Source organism: Danio rerio, chromosome 7 (assembly GCF_049306965.1).
Source record: "Danio rerio strain Tuebingen ecotype United States chromosome 7, GRCz12tu, whole genome shotgun sequence".
In the NCBI taxonomy this organism is placed as follows: Eukaryota; Metazoa; Chordata; class Actinopteri; order Cypriniformes; family Danionidae; genus Danio; species Danio rerio.
This window is the reverse complement of record NC_133182.1, coordinates 36,845,759-36,869,680: the sequence shown is the minus strand read 5'-3', so window position 1 is coordinate 36,869,680 and position 23,922 is coordinate 36,845,759. Positions and strand designations below refer to the sequence as shown.

At 36.2% G+C, this 23,922-nt stretch overlaps 1 long non-coding RNA gene across 1 annotated transcript; it reads right to left on the bottom strand.

Annotated features, from left to right (window-relative positions):
- Positions 1-10,048: 10,048 nt before the first annotated feature.
- On the bottom strand, positions 10,049-11,236 carry zgc:195356. Its single transcript, NR_036681.1, has 2 exons — positions 10,765-11,236; positions 10,049-10,586 (listed from the first exon to the last, which is right to left on the bottom strand). It is a non-coding gene; the product is annotated as a zgc:195356 (long non-coding RNA).
- Positions 11,237-23,922: the final 12,686 nt, after the last annotated feature.

The window sequence follows — 23,922 nt, the reverse complement described above, 5'->3', positions numbered from 1 at the left end:
ACAAAAGCATTTTGATATTGGTAAAGGCGTCTGCAACTTTTGTGAAGCATCAAATCACCGTCATATTAGCTGTCAAAACATGTTTATGAATGCATAAATATATTATTGCTTTAAAAAAAGTCACATATTGTGCATGTTTGTTATACACAATTTGTACTAAGCGATCAAAAAAGTTCATATCAATAAATTTTCTCCTTGCACCAAGAGAAAGTCTTTGTACTTTCATTTCGAGGGTGCAGATTGCATACGTTTTATTCATTTATATAACTTTATTTATTTTGTTAAGAACTATAACTTTATAGATATAGTTAAAAAAATATTTACTCTTTTCCCAAGTGTAAATAACTACTACTGTAAGAAAATATCAGCATTCGGTACATACTTTCTGTATTATCTTTGCTTGAACTGAGCCGATCTAATCCTGTTTATATGAATTGAACCTGCTTCCGATCAGGTTTAAGCTACCAGATCTGTTGCTATGACAACAACTCTTGAATCAGCTTTGAAGAACAAAACGATCCTGGATCGTGTCAAATCTTCAATAACCAAATCCAGCTAACTGAGTAATCCACGTACGAAGAACGGACCCATGTAGTAGTAATAATAATAATAATAATAAACAAATAACCTGATTAATACATTTATTTAGGAAAGTCTTTATACTATACTGTTAATTCCATTTTTACCTATTTCATTTGAAGTTTTCCAAACAAATTCATTGAGTCTCTGCGAAAATGTATGTACGTGCTGTTTAAGATATTTTTTAAATAACACATTTTTACTAGTTAATTAGCAAAATACTAATATTCAGCTTAAAGTGCAATTTAAAAGCTTAACTATAGGCTAAACTAGGCAAATTAGATTAATTATAGAAAAGTAAACAAAGTTATGAAAATGATTGTGATAATTTGGTTGCTCTGTGTGAATACTTTTGCCTTTAAATGCATCTCGTCAATATCTTTACCTTTTAATTAGCTCTGTGACATTGACATTGGTTAACTCCTGATACTCAATGTTAAAAACATAAAAGGAACCAAAGAAAACACATAGATGGCTGCAGAGAAATTTAGCTTATCATCAATGCATTGTCTCACTTTCTCCTCAATACTGACCATACACATACCAAAACTGAACAGTATATATATGTATAGCAACATAAAGCATCAGAGTACATGGGGTAATAATGGTTGAGCAGTAATTTACCATTTATTATCACAGTAACTATCTGTAATGGGTACATAAAGTAAATTACTGTAATTTATTCTTTGCACTACAAAATTTCATACAAATCCTGCTCCTTTTACAGTAAAATACTGTTTCCTTTTATTACAGCAAAACACTGGCTATTTTACAGTTATTTACTGCATAATCTACAGTAAGGGTTAACAGTGTAACTAACTAACTAACTAACTAACTAACTGACCGACTGACTGACTGACTGACTATCTAACTAACTGACTGACTGACTAACTAACCGACTAACTAACTGACTAACTAACTAACTAACTAACTAACTGACTAACTAACTGACTGACTTACTAACTAACTAACTAACTGACTGACTAACCGACTAACTAACTAACTGACTAACTAACTAACTGACTAACTAACTAACTGAATAACTAACTGACCAACTGATTAACTAACTGACTAACTAACTGACTGACTGACTGACTGACTGACTAACTAACCGACTAACTAACTAACTAACTAACTAACTAACTAACTAACTAACTAACTAACTAACTAACTAAATAACTGACTTACTTACTAACTAACTAACTGACTAACTAACTGACTAACTAACTGACCAACTGATTAACTAACTGACTAACTAACTAACTGACTGACTAACTAATTGACTAACAAACTGACTAACTACAGTAACTAACTGACTAACAAACTGACTGATTGATTAACTAACTAACTGACTGTGTAACTCACTGACTAACTAACTAACTGACTAACTAACTAACTGACTTACTTACTAACTAACTAACTGACTAACTAACTGACTAACTAACTGACCAACTGATTAACTAACTGACTAACTAACTAACTGACTGACTAACTAATTGACTAACAAACTGACTAACTACAGTAACTAACTGACTAACAAACTGACTGATTGATTAACTAACTAACTGACTGTGTAACTCACTGACTAACTAACTAACTAACTAACTAACTGACTAACTAACTAACTGACTGACTAACTTGCTGACCGTTACTGTGAATGTTTTCTTTGATCTTCATTCATTATAATAAACATAATATAGTCGTTCATAGGAGAAAAGTTTTCATCATCTCCTGGCTGTCTGTCGTAACTATTTATTGAGACAAATACACACTTTTAAGCTTAAAAATCAAATAGGAAAGACAAACATATAGGAGTCTGTTCAGCAGCTAAAAATACACAACAGCTATTGATTTACCTTGAGAAATCCATGCTTAATACTTACATGATAAAAATAACATTCCCTAGAATTCAACAAGGCATATATGGTATTCTGTGAATAGCTGATGTAAATAAATACTATATGTCAGTGTCAGTGCACAGCAGATGTAACTCAACTTTGTTGCATGAATAATAAAATCTTGAATTCATGAACTCAATTCCAACCTTCTTTTCTCATTTCACCATTTGTATTTGATTTGAGCTTATCTCATTAGTATGCTGTTATTTTATGTCTTTTGCTTTGGTTTACCATAATAACTGTAACACACGGCATGATTCATTGTTTTTTACTGTGTCACAGAACGCATTGAATTATTAACAGTGATCGCTACATCTGTAATGCTGGAATTGATGTGGTCCCTATGGAGCTGTGAGACCCTGGAATCAGTGCCACCTTTCCACCACGGCCAAACACACACACACACACACACACACACACCCTTTATGTGGGTTTCATCTCTTATCAAAATGTGGTATTTTACAGGATTCTCTTGTCCACGTTTACAACAAGGGATAGATGATATTTTAAGGTCAGAGTGACATGGTGGCTGAATGAATGACATTTAGAATATGTTTTCTCATTTTTCTCCATTTTCACTGAAAAGACTTCTCCCTGCCTCAGCTTAAAAAAAAAGAAAGAGAAAAAAACTCATCTGGGAGATGAATGGCTACACCTGCCAGGCAGGCATTTTATATACACACACCAGCAGCTTTCACATAATTACACTGCAGCTGCCAGAAAGCCGCTCTCACTCTCATTCACCTTGAGACAGAGCAGATCACACAGCACACACTCCGCATGTACACTCCACACACACACACACACATGGTGCACATACATCCAGCCAGATGCTTAGTCTCACTCACCTTGAGGCAAGACACAGATCAATCACGAACAACTGGCTCTACACTGTAAACATACAGTATACTGTGCGTGTAGAATTATGATTATAATGAATGTTGAGGTTAAACTTAATGTTACAATCTTAATGAGCTATGTAAATGTATACACGCGGTGGCCGCTTTATTACAGATTCAATTCTTAAAGTCATGGATTCAAGGTGGTGCAGGAAATGAAGAGGATTGTTTGAACAGGATCTCAGAGATGCTGTTTTCTGCTACATTGAAATGCAGGCCATTTGAGTACACTGAACTATTTCTGTTGCTGTTGTGTACCAGGCTTAGAATGACGTGTTTGTTGTGATAGGACGAGCTGTCCTGATGGAAGAGGCCATTTGAGGATGACTGTGTGTGAAATGGATGAACATGGGAAGCAGCAGTACTGGCTTATGCTGTGACCTTTAAAGATGAAAAAAATGGAAGAAAGAAAAAAAGAATCAGAAAAATATCAAAACATCACCGGATCTGAACTGTGAGCTAGATGGTGGTAAGGTTGAAGTCATGCAACTGCAGAGTAGTTTGTAGCTTTTTTCTTTTGGAGGCTGTATCAAGATGCTTAAAAACTGTGAAAATTATTATGGATAAGAAAACATTTTAAAATCCTTTTTTTTAGGATTTTAGATGTCAGTATCAGTATGTTCGTTTTTAAAATATCTATAAACGAGTGTGCAACCGAAATAGTGACAAAATTCACATTTAGAAGATATAAACCTGATGTAAACATCCAAAGCTTGCAGTTTGTCGTTTCCACCTAGAAGTTTTTGCACATCACCTCACACTTCAGTTTTTGACCTTGACCAATCAAATGCTCTCTAGTATCTGACATGCTCCACCCCTTTCAAGACGCTTCTTATTTGCTTTTCATTTAATGCCCTTGAACTCAACCACTCTCATTGACTGAGCTGTGATAAAAAACTAAACACTATTGGCTGCTTTTTTTTATAAAAGGGGAGTAGCTGCTCTATATGTCCCACCCTCTCTTCGTGTTGAGATTAGATCACACTTTGAATAAAAATGCATATTTTAAATCACTTCACGGGACATTTAAGAATCATACACTTTTGTTTGTGAATTATTGTCTGCATTAATGCAAAAACCAAAGCAATGATTTCTTATCTACAGCACATCAAATAGCTACTCTTCCATCAACATATAATTTTTGTCATATTGCAAATCAAAATGTTCTTATCATTACTACATTTTTGTGATTTAGGGCAAGCTGCGCTGATAAAATAATTCGTTAAAGACTATCTAAAAGGATGCGCATAGGAAGCAGCAAAATTGGCTCATAAGATGTGACCAAAAAAAATCCCCAAAATGGCAAGCTTCAGACATAGTTTGTAGCTTTTTACTTCTGGTGATTGTATTTCATAGATATATACACTAGATATCGCATATGTACCCTGAGTATGCGTCAATAGTGCCACCACATTAGTACAGTGCTCCCAGGACAAATGTCACTCCACTGCACTAGTCATGACTGAAGCCAGTGTGAAGATGCTGGACTTTAGCACTGTGTACGGGTGTAGTAATGAGCAAAAAAACACACAAAAAAAAAAACAAAGCACAAAGACAGAATGTTTCATAGGTAAGATTTTTGTTTTTTGATTTTGTATGTTATGAACATTTGTGATAAATTGCTAAACAAGTATTGATAAAAATACAGCCTTTTACTGTAGCACCAATTTGCACTTTGTTGGTCAAAATGTGCATTGTGTGCAATAATTTAATTCAAAAGCATGATTAAATCATTATTTCATTTGTTTTTTGTTTTTGACTTTATCATTTGCATATAACTTTTGAGATTATGTTTGTAGGAAAAATGGTTTAGCATTATAGCACTATTATCAAGACGAGTGCACTTTAAGATGCCCTAAAATAACTGAAATAAACAAGTTAAAGAAGTGTTCAAGTGATTTATTATTTTATTAATCATATAAAATACCATGGTTGTAACCCCACTCTCTAGTTCATGAAAGAATCCCAAACTTCAATTAATAAAATAATTCAAAAGTCATTGAAAAAAAAAATCATATTGGGTTTTGTCAAAGAACAAATCAAAAATACATAATCAGCAAGTACAGCATATTTTCCATTTTTCTACTGTGTAATTATATATATACAGTTGAAGTCAGAATTATTAGCTCCCCTTTGATTTTTTTTTCTTTTTTAAATATTTCCCAAATGATGTTTAACAGAGGAAGGAAATTTTCACAGTATGTCTGATAATATTTTTTCTTCTGGAGAAAGTCTTATTTGTTTTATTTCGGCTAGAATAAAAGCAGCTTTTAATAAAAAATAAAAAAAAAACATTTTAAGATTAAAATTTTTAGCCCCTTTAAGCTATATATTTTTTCGATAGTCTACAGAAAAAAAAAACATTGTTATAAAATAACTTGCCTATTTACCCTAACCTAAGTAACCTTGTTAAGCCTTTAAATGTCACTTTAAGCTGTATAAAGTGTCTTGAAAAATATCTAGTCAATTATTGTTTACTGTCATCATGGCAAAGATAAAATAAATCGGTTATTATGTTCAGAAATGTCTTGAAACAATTTTCTCTACGTTAAACAGAAATTGGGGAAAAAATTTAACAGGGGGGCTAATAATTCAGGGGGCTAATAACTCTGACTTCAACTGTATATATATAAATACACAGTTGATGTTAAAATTATTAGCCCCCATTTGCTTTTGGTTTTCTTTTTTTTTATATTTCCTAAATGGTTTCAACAGTGCAATAAAATTTTCACTGCATTCAATTATTTTCTTGTCGGTTTAGTCCGGCGTCGCCATAGTGGAATGAACCGCCAACTTATCCAGCAAGTTTTTACGCAGCGAATGTCCTTCCAGCCGCAACCCATCTCTGGGAAACATCTACACACATTTACATACCCACACATACACTACAGACAATTTAGCCTACCCAATCTACCCAATTCACCTGTACCGCATGTCTTTGGACTGTGGGGGAAACCGGAGCACCCAGAGGAAACCCACGCGAACACAGGGAGAAATGCCAACTGAGCCGAGGCTCAAACCAGCGACCCAGCAACCTTCTTGCTGTGAGGCAACAGCACTACCTACTGCGCCACTGCTTCACCCCTTTTTCACAGCATGTCTGATAAAGCAGTTTGAATTTTTTCTAACACCGTTTTAAAGGTCAAAATTATTAGCTCTTTATTAAGCTATATGGAATGTACAATCCCCCCCCCCCCACCCCCCGTTTAAAGGAGAGAAGATTTTTTCAACACATTTCTGAACATAATAGTTTTAATAACTCATTTCTAATAACTGATTAATTTTATCTTTGTCATGATGACAGTAAATAATATTTGACTCGATATTTTTCAAGACACTTCTATACAGCTTAAAGTGACATTTAAAGACTTAACTAGGTTAATTAGGTAAACTAGGCAGGTTAGGGTAATTAGACAAGTTATTGTATAATGTTAGTTTGTTTTGTAGACTATCGAATACAAATATAGCTTAAAGGGGCTAAAAAATTTGACCTTAAAATGGTTCTTAAAAAAATAAAAACTGCTTTTATTCTAGCCGAAATAAAACAATTAAGACTTTCTCCAGAAGAAAAAATATTATCAGACATACTGTGAAAATTTCCTTGCTCTGTTAAACATAATTTGGGAAACATTTAAAAAAGAAAGCAAAATTCAAAGGGAGGCTGATAATTCTGACTTCAACTGTATATATATATATATATATATATATATATATATATATATATATATATATATATATATATATATATATATATATATATATATATATATATAAAACAACAAATATATATATATATATATATATATATATATATATATATATATATATATATATATATATATATATATATATATATATACATACAACAAAATAATAACGGCTCTAAATCGAATTAATACACATTAAACTTCTTTAACATAAAAAAGAGAATAGAACCTCCTAAAACATACCAGCATCCTCCTAAAACATACTAGCATCCTCAGTCCTCCTTGTAGACCATCTTGCCTTATTAAACTAATGTTATAAAACGTGATAGCCTATGTGATAGCCTAGAAAATGAATTTAATTTTTCAAATGTGTAAATTGAACCATCTCGAATCCAGATGTTGGTCACGCTGCATACAGAATTACCCAGTGATGCGATATTTCTCAAGCCAATTGTCTGTGACAACAATTAAATTAAATTGATGTCAATCAATGGCCGCACTAAACTACACACCCACAGAGAAGCGTGTATTAACATAACATTGCGGTAACATCACTGGATCATTTGGCTAAATGTAACCACAGAGATAATGGGCATTTGAGGCATTCTTATTAATTAACTGATAAAGAGAAGATAAGACACCGGCTCACTGCAGGTGTGTTTGCTCTCATCAATACTGAGAGGAAGCGGATGGAGAAAAGACTCTCTGTCCTTTTTTTCATGCATCATCTGAAATTAAAAAGCTATTAAGCGCTACATTTTCTTTAAAAAATGCTTCTCATTTATCTTCTCAAACATTTTATTCATTCCCAGTATCCATTTGCGTAATAATAATATTTTGCAGCAATTTCCTGCTGTCTTTCTGATGAGAGTGTGAAACTGGGCTTTATAGAATAGCTTTTCTGGGAGCTCAACCCACTCTGTGCTAATAATCCTAAAACATACATTTCACATTGAATGCTCTCAGCATGGGGTGAAAGCTGGAGAAATCGCTCATTTCACTATAGAGCACTTTTGCCCCCTAGTGGTGCTCGGGTGTATGTGTGTCAACTGAGCTCCTGGAATACCTAAAATAACTTGGCTTACATTTGGAGATCCATACAGATATCGTAAACATGGCAAGGTATTAGGGGCGTATATTTAGCATGGATGGAGAGGACATGTCCCCACCAATATCCACTGACTACTGAAATGTCCCCATTAATCATTTAATTTGCTTTTTAAAAAATGCAGTGTCAACATTAACCTGGCCATAGGGTTATATCACATTGTCTATTCGAGTCGTTCTGCCCCCAAAACTCATATGAACATTGTGATTGCCTGTGCCTTTCCCTGCTGTAACATGTTACATGTGATGTACAGTAACAATGCCAAAACTGAGCAGAGGAATTTTCCTGTGCAAGAATTAGCTGTGTGAGGTGGGTGACACACAAGTGAGGATGGTGGCAGCAAGTCACAAACTCAATTTTGCAACTGAAAAAGTCCATCATAGTAATGATAACATTAATGCTAGTGTTTTTTTCCCCACTTTGACTCACAATCTAAAGTTATAGCGGGCTGATATGGTCTGTAAACAATATGGTCTGAAAACTACTTTCTCAATAATACTGTCAGTTTTCATAGTCTCTCAGAGTAGGCTAGCATGTTAAATTTTACAGGTGGTTCAAAGGTCCCAACCAATGTCAAGAGCGAACCTATGCCCTTGCAATGTATATAACAAATATGACATATAAGTTCATGTTTGGATCTCACAAATATAAAATGTCATATATGCAACATATATTTCAAAATATTCCAAAAGGCTGTTTACACATTTTTCTTCCAACCATTCAAATTACAATTACTGTACGTACAATAAGTCACCTTAGAATTATAAGGTTCTATCCGATATTTTTGTTACTGAAAATTGAGTTACTGACATATTCTTATTAAATGACAACTTATTTACATTTACAGCCTATAAACATTATTTACATTAATTACGTTACAGATTTCTGTGTGGGGAAGCAGCCGTGTGGGTACTAACAGCAGATATTGATACAAATGAATTACTGAATTGTAAAATCAAAATATTGACTTCAAAACAGTTAAGTTAACTGGTAAAAGTTAGATTATATCCTAAGCTTATTGAAACTACAGTCCTCTAGCCAGGTGTGGTTTGAGTGGCTTGAAAAACCCACCCCTCACTGACAAAGGTCCAGAATTAATCCCATATATGAGCTCATTTGACCTATTTTGACCTCTATGTAATAATAAATTGTAAAAAATACCTATGAAAACAGCCCATCTAAGAAGGCTTTAAAACCAAGTGGAATCCTGTGTCGGCTGTAGCTTCTATGACTTCTGGCATCTCAAATTCTGACTGAGGAAAGTTGAGTATTGTTGTCATATTTCTTTATTTGAAATCTTTAGGAAATGTTTTTGGCACATCAAACAGCGTGGTTATAATTTTAGTACATCAGAAATTGTGGTTATGATGACCATCACTAAAAAAAAATAGTGATAAAATATCACTAAAAATGCAGTATAAGACTCATGATTAAATAGAAAAGTAGCCGCATAACTGCAAGATCCACTTTTTGAGAAAAAAGAACCACCCCTTTCACCTGGCTACAGGCCTGAACTACACTGTTTCTTTGATGCAAACTATTTTTGTTTCTTGAAATAGATGTTAGCTTAAAAAGATATACTGTATAAAGAATTAACTTAGTTTATTTCAAATAGCCAAGGAAAGTTTCTCATTTTCATTTAGTTATGCTAAATGTACTTATCTAAATCTGTTTCAAATATGAAACAAAACACAAAAATAAAAACACTTCCTGAACTGAAACACAAATGTTCAGTTCTTGTCAAGTGTCTCAATTTAAAATAAAAATGAAGAGAGAGAGGGTGGCATCTGGTGGCTTTTGAGGATATTGCAAGTTTATTTCAGCTTCTTAAATTAAAGGGATCACTCATGTCAAAATAAAAACTTCCTCACTATTCACTCCCACTCAATCGGTTCCAAATTTTTATGGATTTCTTTATTTTGTTAAACATGTTGAATGTTGGGTAAAAAGCAGCCATTGACATCCATAATAATAATAAAAAAAGACTAGGGAAGTCATTGATTTCTGCTTTCCAATTCAGTATATTTTCTTTGTTTTCTCGAATGGGTTTTGAACAAGTTAATGATGAGTAAATAATGACACAATTTAAATTTGTGTGTGAACTGTCCCTTCAAAGCATCTGTAGTGTAAAAAACAAACAAATATTGCATGTTATACAGAAATATTTATTTACATTCTTAAAGAATATGATCTGCTAATAATACAGTTGCTATTGATATCATGATTACAAATTTAAGCATATTTGATACTTACTACATCTATACTATATATACACACAGAAAAAAGGTAGTTGTGATAGACAAAAATCAAATATGTAGAGACTGGAGACATCATGTAAAGTAACAGGCTGGTCTGAAGCTCATCTCACTCGCCAGGAAACTTCATTCCATCACAGCTGAAATACAAAAAAAAAAAAAAAAAACATTAATAAAAACCCATGCAATATTTATTGCATGATATTATAAACACAACAGGTCTACTTAATGCATGTTTCTCACTATACCAGAAAAAAATACCTTTATTATTGACTATCTATCAAGCAGTTTCCTGCCAAATTCAAAATAGAATCTTACCTTAGAAGCTTGAGGAATGTAGCCAGGAAAGCAAAAGACGTATAATCAGCTGTCTTCAGCCTCAACTTCATTATTCTCTGTGTTTGAGGCTTCAACATCTTCCTCATCTTCTCTGTCTGATGTGTCTGCTGAATCAGGTCTGTCCTCAGGCATGTTGGCTGGATCCACAACTTGAACACCTGTACTTGAGCTGCACCCCATTGTACGGTCTCAATCAAGTGTTATAATTCTAAAAGACTTCAATAAAACTTCACCAAACGTCTCGGTATAAGCAAATGTTGCTCTTCAGAAGTGCATCAGTACAATCTCTGCCAAAGTATGTCTCCTGTTGTGGAAATCAGGGCTCTGATTCCTATGACAACACACTGAACTTCCTGTTGGCATCGGTGCAGGTACAGCAAACACACTTCTGCATGGTCATCCTTAGCAGGGTTTGTTGATTTACATTGCGGTACACTTTGTGCGTTTCACCTGCCAAGCAACGCGAGTTGACATTTAACCTGAAGGCGTGTCAAGACATGGTTACTGATAAATAGAGCTGGGCTGGTTGTCAGTTGGTGTCTGTGGTGACAAATTACCTGCTGTTGAAAGAGCAGGAATAGCCACTTTCTACATCTCCATCTGCAGAATTTTGGGCTTTATCTAGAAGTCATATGACAACACTGACCCATTGATAGGGATGCACCGATCCCGATTCGGTTTGATACATATTTTTGCTGGATCGGGTATTGGCCAACTGGTACAGATACAAATCCAATCTTGCCTGTGCGCTATAATCTGTGTTTACAAGCCAACTAAGCTATGAAGGTAGCTTATTATAAGGCACTAGAAAGTCATCATGTAGGCCTACTATATCCCAAATGTTCTGAAGCCATTCTTTAGTTTAATGTGAAGTACAGATGAATACTCACATGTTTAACATCATCTTCAGTCAGCTTAATGGCCTAGTCAGTGGTTAGTGCACTGACATATGATGCAGTAGCACTTCAGGGCATCCCGAGCTTGAATCCCAGCTCGAGGACATTTTCCATCCCAAATCTTAAAAAAAAAAGTCCTTTCCTGCAATATCTGAATATATATTCTGTGCAAAATTCTTTATAGATATCCAGTCCTTTGTAACGGTGGTCACACAAAAATAAAAATAAAACATGTCCACCTATATAAGTAACCCAAATAGTATTATATGTCTTTACACTAAAACAAAGGAAGAAAAAAAAAAAAAAAAATATATATATATATATATATATATTAATATTGAAAAAATTTAATATTGCGGTATGACGGTATTTACAATACCATTACATCCCTAATATATATATATATATATATATATATATATATATATATATATATATTAGGGATGTAATGGTATTGTAAATACCGTCATACCGCAATATTAAATTTTTTCGATATTACCGAAGTCGCATGACTCGGTAAAACTATAGATCTTCAGAGAAAATTTGCTCAGGCGAATGAAGCGAACGGGAGGTAGCTGAAACTTCATTTCCCATCAGCCCCGGCGTGGCCATAATCCTTTGCGGTCTGTTGTCGCTACAGATCCAGTAATGCGGAAATGGAGTGTGCTGCTAGTAGCGGAGATGAAAAAAAGATGGAAATGATCGAACCTAAAGCGGGTGTTGTCGCCGCGCGCGTGCTGAATAGCGGTGCTGTCGCGCGCGTTCTGATCAGCTGTGTTGTGGCGCGCGTATTGTAAAGCGCCGAGGGGGGGGGGGGGGGGGTTGAGCGCGCATACCAAGAGAGGTGTTGTCGCGCGCCTACTGAAGGGCTGGACTGGACGGAGGTTGTGTCGCGTCGCGGGGGCACTTTTTATCGTTTTGGAAGGGCATTTTCTATCCAAGACTAAAAAGGGCATGTACACTGCACAGGTTGAGCCCTATGTGTCCACGTGCCTGCAAGTTGGGGAATACGACTAATAACAGTCATGGGGACTGCAGAAACACAGCACTGTTCAGATTGATGCAGACATTGACCTGTACGGCAAAGAGACCTCTATCTCACTCATGGTTTGTCTTCTCAAGTGGGGGAAAGACAATGCACAATGTTACCCCACTGCTGTCAACATGGGCCAAGTCATACCTCTCTTGTCCCAGAAACCTCAGTCCCAAATGAGAGGGTTTTTTTCTGTTGCAGGGGACATTGTAAATACCCAGAGATACCAGCTTTTACCAGATTATAATTATATGATAATTTTTCTTTAAACCCATCTCTATCTAAGTGAGTGATAAAATGTTGAATGTGATGAGTTTTCAACAATACTAAATTGAAACTTTATTTTTTTACATGGTTTAATAATTTTTTGTTATTAAAATTGAAGTTCCTGTTTCAAAGCTAACAGATAGATGGCTAATTTGTATGTCATTGACACTTTTGGCACTTTTTTGGAGTATTTTCAAAAGTTTTTTTTTTCCTGTAAATGATTCAATAAATACCGTACCGTGACATTCATACCGAGGTATTACCGTACCGTGAAATTCTGATACCGTTACATCCCTAATATATATATATATATATATATATATATATATATATATATATATATATATATATATATATATATAACACAGTACACTGACCACTGCACCAATTATGTGTCAACAATATTGTTTAAAACATCACAATGTCCTTTTATGCAATTTAAATTTTGTGCAAAATTCTTTATAAATATCAAGTCCTTTGTAACGGTGATCATACAAAAAATAAAATAAAATAAACATGTCCATCTAATACAAACAGTATTCTATGTCTTAAAATAAAACTAAAAAATAATTTTAAAAAATTTTCAGGTGAGGCTCGAACTCAGGTCGGCTGCGTCATAACATGGTGCACTGACCACTGGACCACTTATATGTCACCACTATTGTTTAAAACATCACAATGTCCTTTTATGCAATAAATATTCCGTGCAAAATTCTTTATAAATATCCAGTCCTTTGTAACGGTGATCATACAAAAAAAATTAAATAAAATAAATAAACATGTCCATCTAATACAAACAGTATTATATGTCTAAAAATAAAATAAATAAAAAAATAATAAAAAAATATATGCAGGTGAGGTTCGAACTGGGGTCTGCAGCACCGTAACACCACGCGCTGACCACTGGACCACATTGGCACTGTTTTAATGGTGTGTCTGGAATAAAAAAATAAGTATTGCACTGCAATCTGCAAGGTCAAGTTATGTCAGATTTATTAATGTAGTGAATCATCTGATTTTCAAATACCAGGTGTAATATTAATATGAATTATTCAAATTCTTATATTCACTTATGTGCCGCTGTTTGGGGACGAATGATAGTTGCGTCATCTTTAACCTGCAGGCTGCATTTTGCTCATGGTGCTGCGAGAAAATAAATAAAAAGAGTGGAGCTGCAGCAAAATAATGAATAAAAAGAGTGAGGCTATGGTCAAATAAATAAATGAAAGAAGTGTGACAGCTGAGAGTGCAAGCAGCTAGGGACACTGGCCCTAGAGGGAGGTGAGAAACTCTAAATTGCGATTTGGTGACAGATTTGATTTGAGATTTATTTTGTAGTCAAGCTTCAGCTCAATAATCTGTATTGCAGCTTCTTACTGTTAAGTGTTAATTTAAAAAAATGAACCTAAAATTATATTAGCAAACATCTCTGAAATTAAACTGTGCTGTTGCTTATTGGAAGACTCTCTGTTTTTTGCTTTACCTAACTTAGTTTCTCTTTGAAGACTTTTTTTCTAAGACAAAGATCAAAACTAAGATGATGAAGATGTAGAAAAACAAGATGACGACCAAGAAATTGTAGATGAAGACTAAAACGAAGATAACGACGACCATAAAGACCAAGACGATGAGTAAGAAAACCAAGACAATTAAGATGATTATGAAGAAGACTTAGGGTGCTTTCACACCTAGACTTTTGTTCTGTTGGCCCAGTTAGTGCTGTTCGTTGGGCATATGTGAAACCAGCACTCGGATCCGCACCAAATCTATTGGTCCAAGATTGCCTTGATGAGGTGGTCTCGGTTCAATTGAAACAAACTCTGGAGGGGAGAAAGCAAAACTATCTGAGCCCGGCTAAATCACAGTGACCAAGCAGACGAAGAAGACTAAAAGAAAGAAGACGACAACCAAGAAGAGGAAGATGAAAACCAGACAGACAAAATGACAACAACCATAAGGACAAAAATATAGACCAAGACAATGACTAAGAAGATCAAGACAATGGAGATGATGATCAAGAAGAGGAAAATGAAAACCAAGACTAAAAGATGAAGACCAAGACAAAGAAGAAGACGACCAAGAAGTAGAAGATAAAACCAGAAATAGGACCATAGGACCAGGACTATAAGGACAAGAATAAAGATGAAGATGACTAAGACCATGAAGACAGACAAAGAAGATGATGACGACCATAAAGACAAAGATCAAGACCATGATGACTAAGAAGACCAAGACAAAAAAGATGACTTCCAAGAAGAGGAACATGAAAGAGGAAGACAAAGATGACAACAACCATAAAGACAAAAATAAAGACCAAGATGATGACTAAGAAGACCTAGACAAAGGAGATGTCGATCAAGAAGAGGAAGATGAAATCCAAGACTAAAGCATGCTGACGAAGAAGACCAAAAAGACAAAGATGAAGACCAAGACAAAAAAAGATGACCACGACCATAAGGATGTAGACTAAGATAAAAAAAAAACAGACAAAGAAGATGAAAACCAAGACTAAGACAAAGATGATGATGACCATAACGACAAAGACCAAGAAAATTAAGACGAAAACTAAGACGACGAAGATGACGGCCAAGAAGAGGAAGGTTAAAACCAGGAAGACAAAGACGATGACTAAGAAAACCAAGACAATAAAGCAGATGACAAGTAAGACTAAGGGTGCTTTCACACCTAGACTTGTGTTTGCCCAGTTACCGCAGTACGTTTGGCACATGTGAAACAAGCAATCCGAGATTGCCTGAATCAAATCTCGGCTCAATTGAAACGAACTCAGGAGCAGATCGATTGAGTGAGAAAGTTAAACGAGCCCGGCTATATCACAGTGTATTATGTATATGTAATAGGCATTTATGGCTACATGAAGAGAGAATTATGAGTAGGGCAGGATGTCATTCCTACCGGTAAATGGTTGTTTCATGGTAAATACGAAAGTTAAAGCATGCTGAACTATTAATGAGAGCTGGTAATCCATTAGGAACATTGACCGAACTGCAGTCTAGCCAAGGGCTCTGTATGAGAGAGTCTTACCTCTGATTTATATCTGGTGACGATGTCTGTGGGTGTCACCATTCAAAGTTAAAGCGCAGCTTTCCTGCTTATAATGTCTTATTGCTCATCGCCAGCGGAAAGCTTATTTTAATTTATGGCAACGAGCAAAAAGACATAAGGATGCATGACAGCTGAGCAGGAATAAATAAACTCTGACTAATGTAAGGAGAGTTTACTCACACATGACTTGTTTGAGCTCTTTTTGTCCGTTTAGAAACTTTGTCGTGTGAAAGCGAAGTGCACCAAGAACAAAGAGCAACATTGTAAAAATTTTAATCCCTGTTTCGGAACAAATGAATCGATTCACAGGTTTGAAAGCACCCTAAGACCAAGAAGACAAAGATGAAAATTAAGACCAGAAGAAGACCAAGACAAAAAAACATGACGACCAAAATGAAGATGAAGATGAAAACCAAGACTAAGACGAAGATGACAACCATAAGGACAAAGATAAAGACCAAGACCAAGATGACGACCAAGAAAATGAAGATGAAAACTAAGACAAAGAAGACTAAGATCAAGACAACAAAGATGATGACAAAGACCAAGACGATGAAGACAAAAAGAATGAAGATTAAAGGCTAGCTCACACCAGGATTTTTTTATAATCCTGAAAGACTGTTACATGTCAGACTGCATGAACATGGCTCCTATGTCACACCGTAACACTGTGTTCACACCACATGCGGAACAAGCAGATAAATTGTGCTATATGTGTGTAAATAGACGTGTGAACATTTGAGTTTATTTGCTTCATTCGCGCCTCAAAATCTGCTTAATTTGCATGTCAAATTCACTTCAGAATAGACACGGATCATGGGCAGGGTTTAACCAGAAACTTAACCTAGATGATGGAGGCTTTCTGACTGAGCCGAGCCCAGTTTGATGAACTGTTGTCGGTATAGGCAGGAGGATTTTCCCCGGGACACCAACAACAGTTGGTGTTTGACGTCATCCAGCTTTGACACTTTCACTATCTCACTTTTCGAAACGATTCCTCACAACAAACGTAAACAATCTGTAGTGGCAATTTTGCGTGTACCGTTTGCGCTCTTATTGGTTCTTAGATTGACGCTCATCGCAGCTGTTGTCACACTGCAGGAAAGTACCTGAAAACTTCTGAAACTGCCAGAACTTCATCGAAGGTAAAAACTGATCACAACGGACACCAAGCAGCTGTCTGTGAACATGTCAAATGATTAAAGATCATAATCAGATGTTTTGGGTGTTTACTGTGTTTTTTATACAGTTTTGGAGCATCTTGCAATGTAAAAATAAGCAGTTTTCAGCTGTTTTTTTAAGCATAGTTTATTATAGGATATATTTGTAAATACAGCTGATGCAAAAGCATTTTTAATGCTTAGGATTTATTTAGACTGCAAAGAAAAAAAAACAATGTTTTCATTGTGACATTTATCACAATACTAATAGCAGCAGCCGATAGTTTACCTCAGATCTTAAAAATGAAATAACTAACACAGATTTGAAAAGTCAGTGAGTTATTTAAATTGGTTTATCGTGTATTGGGTGTTGCATTGGTTAGTATATACAAGAATGGCTAGTATTTAAATGTTTCTGTTGTGTTTTGTCATGTCATATTTGGTGCAGACAGTTGTTTATGAAGGAAACATATGGCAGCAAATAAATGCCAATATTAATCGAGCGCAGCGGTGATGTTTGTGCGCGAGGAGAAGTGAACCGTGAGCAGATTACAGGTCTACACGCGACAAAACTATTTGCCGCCATAAACACATCCAGAGATAGATCAATTACAATGTTAAAAAACTCACAGCATTCTAATGTAATGAGTCTGTATTCCTTTTTATAGTGGCTTTTGAAACTTCACAAGGCCGTCTAATTACAAATGAAACAGAAAAGACTGGAGCTGACTGGAGCTAAATAAATCCATATCAATGAAAAGTATTTTCTTTGTCAACTTTTCTTTTGTAGAATCTGACATCTTCAGCCATTAAAACGTTCACAGTGATATAGAGTCATCCAATAAAGGTAAACGTCAGATGCCAATTGCATACCATAGCAACAACAGCACACAGGAACACTTTGAATACAGCCTTTGTTTTCATCTTGGACCACCACCACCAAAAAAAAAAAAAAAAAAAAACATTAGTAAAACAATTTTTTTTTTAAGTACTAAATCCACACTTTCAATCCCTTACATGCAATTAGTGCCCTTGAAATATGAAAAAGGCTGAAATCTAAATTAAAAAGGAAAAAAAAAAAAACAAGTCAATTGCTGCTGCTTTCCATCTTTTTTCAGAAGAAAAAAAAAGGATTTGGAACAAGTGTGTAATGAGTAATAGATGAAAACCTTTTCAATATTGTGTGAATTTCCCTTAGAGGACGAGAGATGGATACAGGTTCTACATTTATTGCTATGCTTTGTCAGATAAGGGGAGTCAACATTTCTCGCATATCACAAACAATCTGTACTCATCTCAACAAATCAACCCATGGGAGCAGTCATACCCTTTCTCTTATCTAGAAATCATCCTGCTGATAAGTACTATTTGTCTAAAGCAGTTACCTACACCTACTCTTCAACTACACCTTCAGGAACTTAGGATTACTTAGGAATAACATCTCAGACAGACATCTGTAGTTTACCTCTACAGCAGGGGCGTCAAATTCAGTTCCTGGAAGGCCGCTGCCCTGCAGAGTTTAGTTCCAACCCTGCTCCAATACACAAACCAAATACTTTTCAAATAAGCATGAAGGACGCAAGTAGCTGGATCAGGTGTTTGATTTGGGTTGGAGCTAAGCCAGGAATCACCAAACTTGTTCCTGGAGGTCCGGTGTCCTGCAGATTTTAGCTCCAACCTTAATCAAACACACCTGAACAAGCTAATCAAGGTCTAACTAGGTATACTTGAAACACCCATGAAGGTGTGTTGAGGCAAGTTGGAGCTAGACCCTGCAGGGCACCAGACCTCCAGGAAGGAGATTGGTGACCCCTGAGCTAAGCTCTGCATGGGCTGTGACTCTCAAGGAACTTAGCTTGACACCTTTGTTTTACAGTCTGGAAGGCCTAGTTTTGACCTGAACCATCTGAATGCTATCCTCAGAACACTTTGGAATCGGAAAATAAATGTAGGAGACTGGGAATGTACTTCCAATTGCTGTCGCAGATCCTGATCAAGATCCTGACACACCTGATCATACTAAGCCAGTTCTTCAGGGTAATTTAACACTAGCTGCGTCCCAAATGGCACACTATACACTATGCACTCATGCACTATGTACTTATGCACTTACACACTCAACAGGATAGTATATGTATGTAGTGGCGTCCCAAATGGCACACTAATATTTTTTTACTACGCGGAAATTCAAACCGTTTCTCTGATGATGTTTGACGGTTGCCAAATCAGTGAAATAAACAACCGAATTATCAAATAATACCTGCCGTGAGTATTGCTGCATTCACCATCGGGAGGCGCTATAATCACTCTCGTAGGAGAATTTTGCTTTCACCATCCAAAATAAACAAAGTTATTCTACATTTGCGTCCGATAGCTCCGCCCCTTCCGCTACGTAAGCATCCTGCGGTCGTTGAGTGCGTGAAGTGTCTATCATTACACACTTCATTTTAGAGGCTGAATGAGTGCATCATCCGGGTAATTAAAGTGCACTTATTATTTTTAGAGTTTTCAGTGTGAACACACTACTTACACTATTTATACTACAAAATGACGTAGAATAGTGCATACTGTAAGTATGCGATTTGGGACGCAGTTCTTGATTTCAGCTGTGCTGCAGCCTTCCAGGAACTGAGATTGACACCTCTGAACAAACAGATCAACAGAGGATACTTAAAAACCCACTTAAAAATATAAATACAGCTATGCAAGACTCTTGATTAAAGTTTGTTGTATCATCAACTCAACACTCACAAATAAGCTGTATAAAGCTGCGGTCACACTGCACTTTTCGCCCCATAGACTTTCATTTATACGCATGCGAATGCGGCAGACCGGAAACACAAGCTTGTGCGACAAGTTTCGCAGTTCGCTGCACTGGAAAGTGTGTATTCAGCCCAACACTGTACAATATTTTCACACATGTCTGTGTTGCTAACAACATCATCGTAACATTTGCGGATGACACCACAGTCACTGGTCTTATTGCAAACAACGATGAGACCACATACCAGAAATAAGTGTCGAAATTAGTCACACTGAGTGAGGCTAACCATCTCACACTGAAGATAAAAAAGACCAAGAAGACGGTTGTGGATGTGAGGAGTGAGCAGGGTCATGCAGATACATAGGTGTTCTCTAAATATCAATACCGCAGTATACTGTCACACTATGCTGATTTCTTGGGTATTGACACTGATGCTTCTAATTACAGCAGCAGATACTAATGCTGACTAGGCATGGGATGGTATACAGTACGTTTCTGACACATGATAACCTTGGATAAAAATACCACATTTTTACGGTATTGTGATTACTGCTCCAAAAAAAGTTATTTTTAATTACCTTGGCAAAACATAAAATATAATTTTCCCCATTAAACACAGAATATTTTATTTTAGGAAGCATTTATATTATTTTGGAACAGTAAACATGTCAAGCTACTTAGTTAAAATCAATCATTGACTTCTGGGCCCGGTTTTTCAAAAGTAATCTACAAGGATTTTGGATAAGGGATTGGATCAAATCTTAAAAATAGGTTTTTCAAAAGAATAAAAATGGATTACCTAATTGGATTAGATCACGTAATCCAATCTTGGTTTTGATCTGGATCAAATCTTTACTTTGGGTTTTTCAGACCTTTCTTGTAGGATTTGGATCACTTTGATCCAAAAAACCTGAATTAAACTGATCCCATCGGATCCCATGGATTTAGTGTGGATTTCATGCCTAAAATGTAATGAAAACTTAAAAAATGTATTAAATAATATTATTTCTGGATCATGCAGTATCTTACGAAATATACTATTTATTCATAAGGTTTTAATTTTATTTGTTCATCTGTCAGGCTATAGTCATTATTGGCTTTAACGTATTCAGCTTTTCAGTATAGGCCTACAGCAAAGTAGAAATAGCTTGGCCTAATCCCCCAAACAGCTGTCAAAATTGACCAAAAACAATAAATTTTATTCTGTCACTAATTGATATATTGTTATATATTGGGATTGTTATAAATAAAGTCTATTCATTGTTATCAGCATCATTAAAGATAACATCAAACCAAAATATTAAATAACTCATGAAAGAGTTGTGATTCCTTGATCAAATGACAAATGTATGCCTAGGTCACAAAAATAAATTTCCACATATAAAAATAAAAGACAGAATTAAAAAATTGTGAATGCTTTTACTGCCATTCTTCATGTATGAGCGGCCGCCACCAAATGAATCTATTTGGCTGGAGACTTCTTTCACTTAGATAGATTTTTAGAGGTTATAAACAGCTTGTTATGCTGCTTGATGTTTTGATGTTTTCTTATTATTTTATTCCACTTTTTATGTACAGTCATGAACACGGTTGTTTGTAGAGCAAGTAGTTAGACCATTTTCTGCCATTAGTTATTTCTCCTATAGGCAATTAAATCTGAAGTTCTAAAACAATTGCAAAAATGAGCACTGCAGCATAAGGTCAATAGTGTTGTCCCTTGGGAACACATGTTAAATACTACGTTCTGTGAGATACTGAATACAGGAATTCTTAAAGATTCTAAATATCTATGCACTTGCCCGGTTATTGTTTCTGACTGATGTCAAAATTGTATAATTTTTATAAATTTATGCACACATAAACAGATGCCCGAGCCACCTCAGCTGACTTCTGTCGATGTGGAGGAGCAGCGGCTCTATCTACTCCGAGCTCCTCCCGGATGTCAGAGCTCTTCACCCTCTCCATGAGAGTGCGCCCTGCCACCCTTTAAAGAAAACTCATTTCAGCCACTTGTATCCGAGATCTTGTCCTTTCGGTCATGACCCAAAGCTCATGACCATAGGTGAGAGTAGATTGACCGGTAAATTGAGAGCTTTGCTTTCTGCTCAGCTCCTTCTTCACCACAACGAACCGGTACATCGACCGCATTACTGCTGCCACTGCACCAATCCGCCTGTCAATCTCACGTTCCATCCTTCCCTCACTTGTGAACAAAACCCTGAGATACTTAAACTCCTCCACCTGGGGTAAGGACTTTCCTTCAACCCACCTTTTTCCGGGGGAGCACCATGGCCTCGGACTTGGAGGTGCTGATTCTCAACCCAGCCGCGTCACACTCTGCAGCAAACCACCCTATTGCATGCTGAAGGTCCATGTTCGATGAAGCCAACAGAACAACATTGTCTGTGAATAACAGAGATGAAATCCTGTGGTCCCCGAACCGGACCCCCTCCAGCCCAAGGATGCCTTAAAATTCTGTCCATATAAATTATGAATAGAATTGGTGACAAAGAGCAGCACTGCCAAAGTCTAACATGCATTGGAAACAAATCTGACCTATTGCCGGCAATGTGAACCAGACTCCTACTCTGTTCATACAGGGACGGGATGGCCCTCAACAGATCGCCAATCAGAACTGATTGGGCACACTAATATGAGCCCTCAAGGACCCTGGTGAGGGTATAGAGCTGGTCCAGTGTACCACGGCCCGGACGAAAACCGCATTAATAATAATAATAATAGTACATTTTATTTAAAGGCACCTTTCGAGCAACTCAAGGACACCGTACAATCAACAAGAGCAATAAAACAACAAGAGAAATAATAAGATATACACAGCAATAGTGCAAATAAAAATAAGTATTAAAAGCCATCTTAAATAAGTGGGTTTTGAGTCTTGATTTGAACAGCGTAAGGGAGTCAATGTTTCTGATGGCAGGTGGTTGTGAGTCGCGGAGCAGAGCGGCTAAATGCTCTGTTGCCCATAGTTGAAAGGCGAGAAGAGGGACCAGACTAGTGGAGGGAGGAAGAAGATCGCAGGATGCGAGAAGGAACAGAAACGTGGATGAGGGCAGACAAATATGGAGGGGCGAGATTGTGGATGGCTTTGAATGTTAACATCAAGATTTTAAAGTCAATTTGAAAATAAACAGGCAAACAATGAAGCTGCTGCAGGACAGGGGTGATGTGATGAGAAGAAGGGGTTCTGGTGATGATACGGGCAGCTGAGTTCTGGACCAACTAAAGCTTACGGAGAGATTTATGAGTGAGACCAAAGAGAAGAGAGTTGCAGTAATCTAAATGAGATGTGACAAGGCTATGAACGAGAACAGCAGTGGCATGAGGGGTAAGAGCATTGTTCCTCCTGGATCCTAGGGTGAACCATTGGCCGGATCCTCCTCTCCAATACCCTGCCATAGACTTTTCCCCATATGCAAATAAATAAATGTATATAAAATATATATTAATAAATAAATAAATATGCAAATAAATAAATGTATATATAATTACACAAATGTTGGGGGGGAAAGTAAAAGTTTATTTTCCCCTTGAAACGTTTATTTATTTCTTGAACATAGTTCCAGATTTACTTTTCCTCAAGTCAACATGCTAATGAGCAGGGCTGCTGCTGGCCAGAAGGGTCCCTTATGCTAAATTTTACTGTGGTGCCCCCACAGAGGAGCAAAAGCACACAAACAAAACACATTCCTAATTTCAAACATTTACAAAAGGTAAGGAATAAAGCTCTCTCTGTACCTGTAGAGATTGACGGTCCTCAGTGCAGCATTCTGTGTCTGTACCTGTGCAGCAGCTGGTGTCTCTGGAGCAGTGCTGGATCAGGCCGCCTCATCTTCTTTTGGAACAAATGTTGGCATTGACCTCCATGTACAATACAGAAGAAAACAGTCATTTAAAGAAAAACTCATGACATACTATTAAAACAATAGGCTAGTC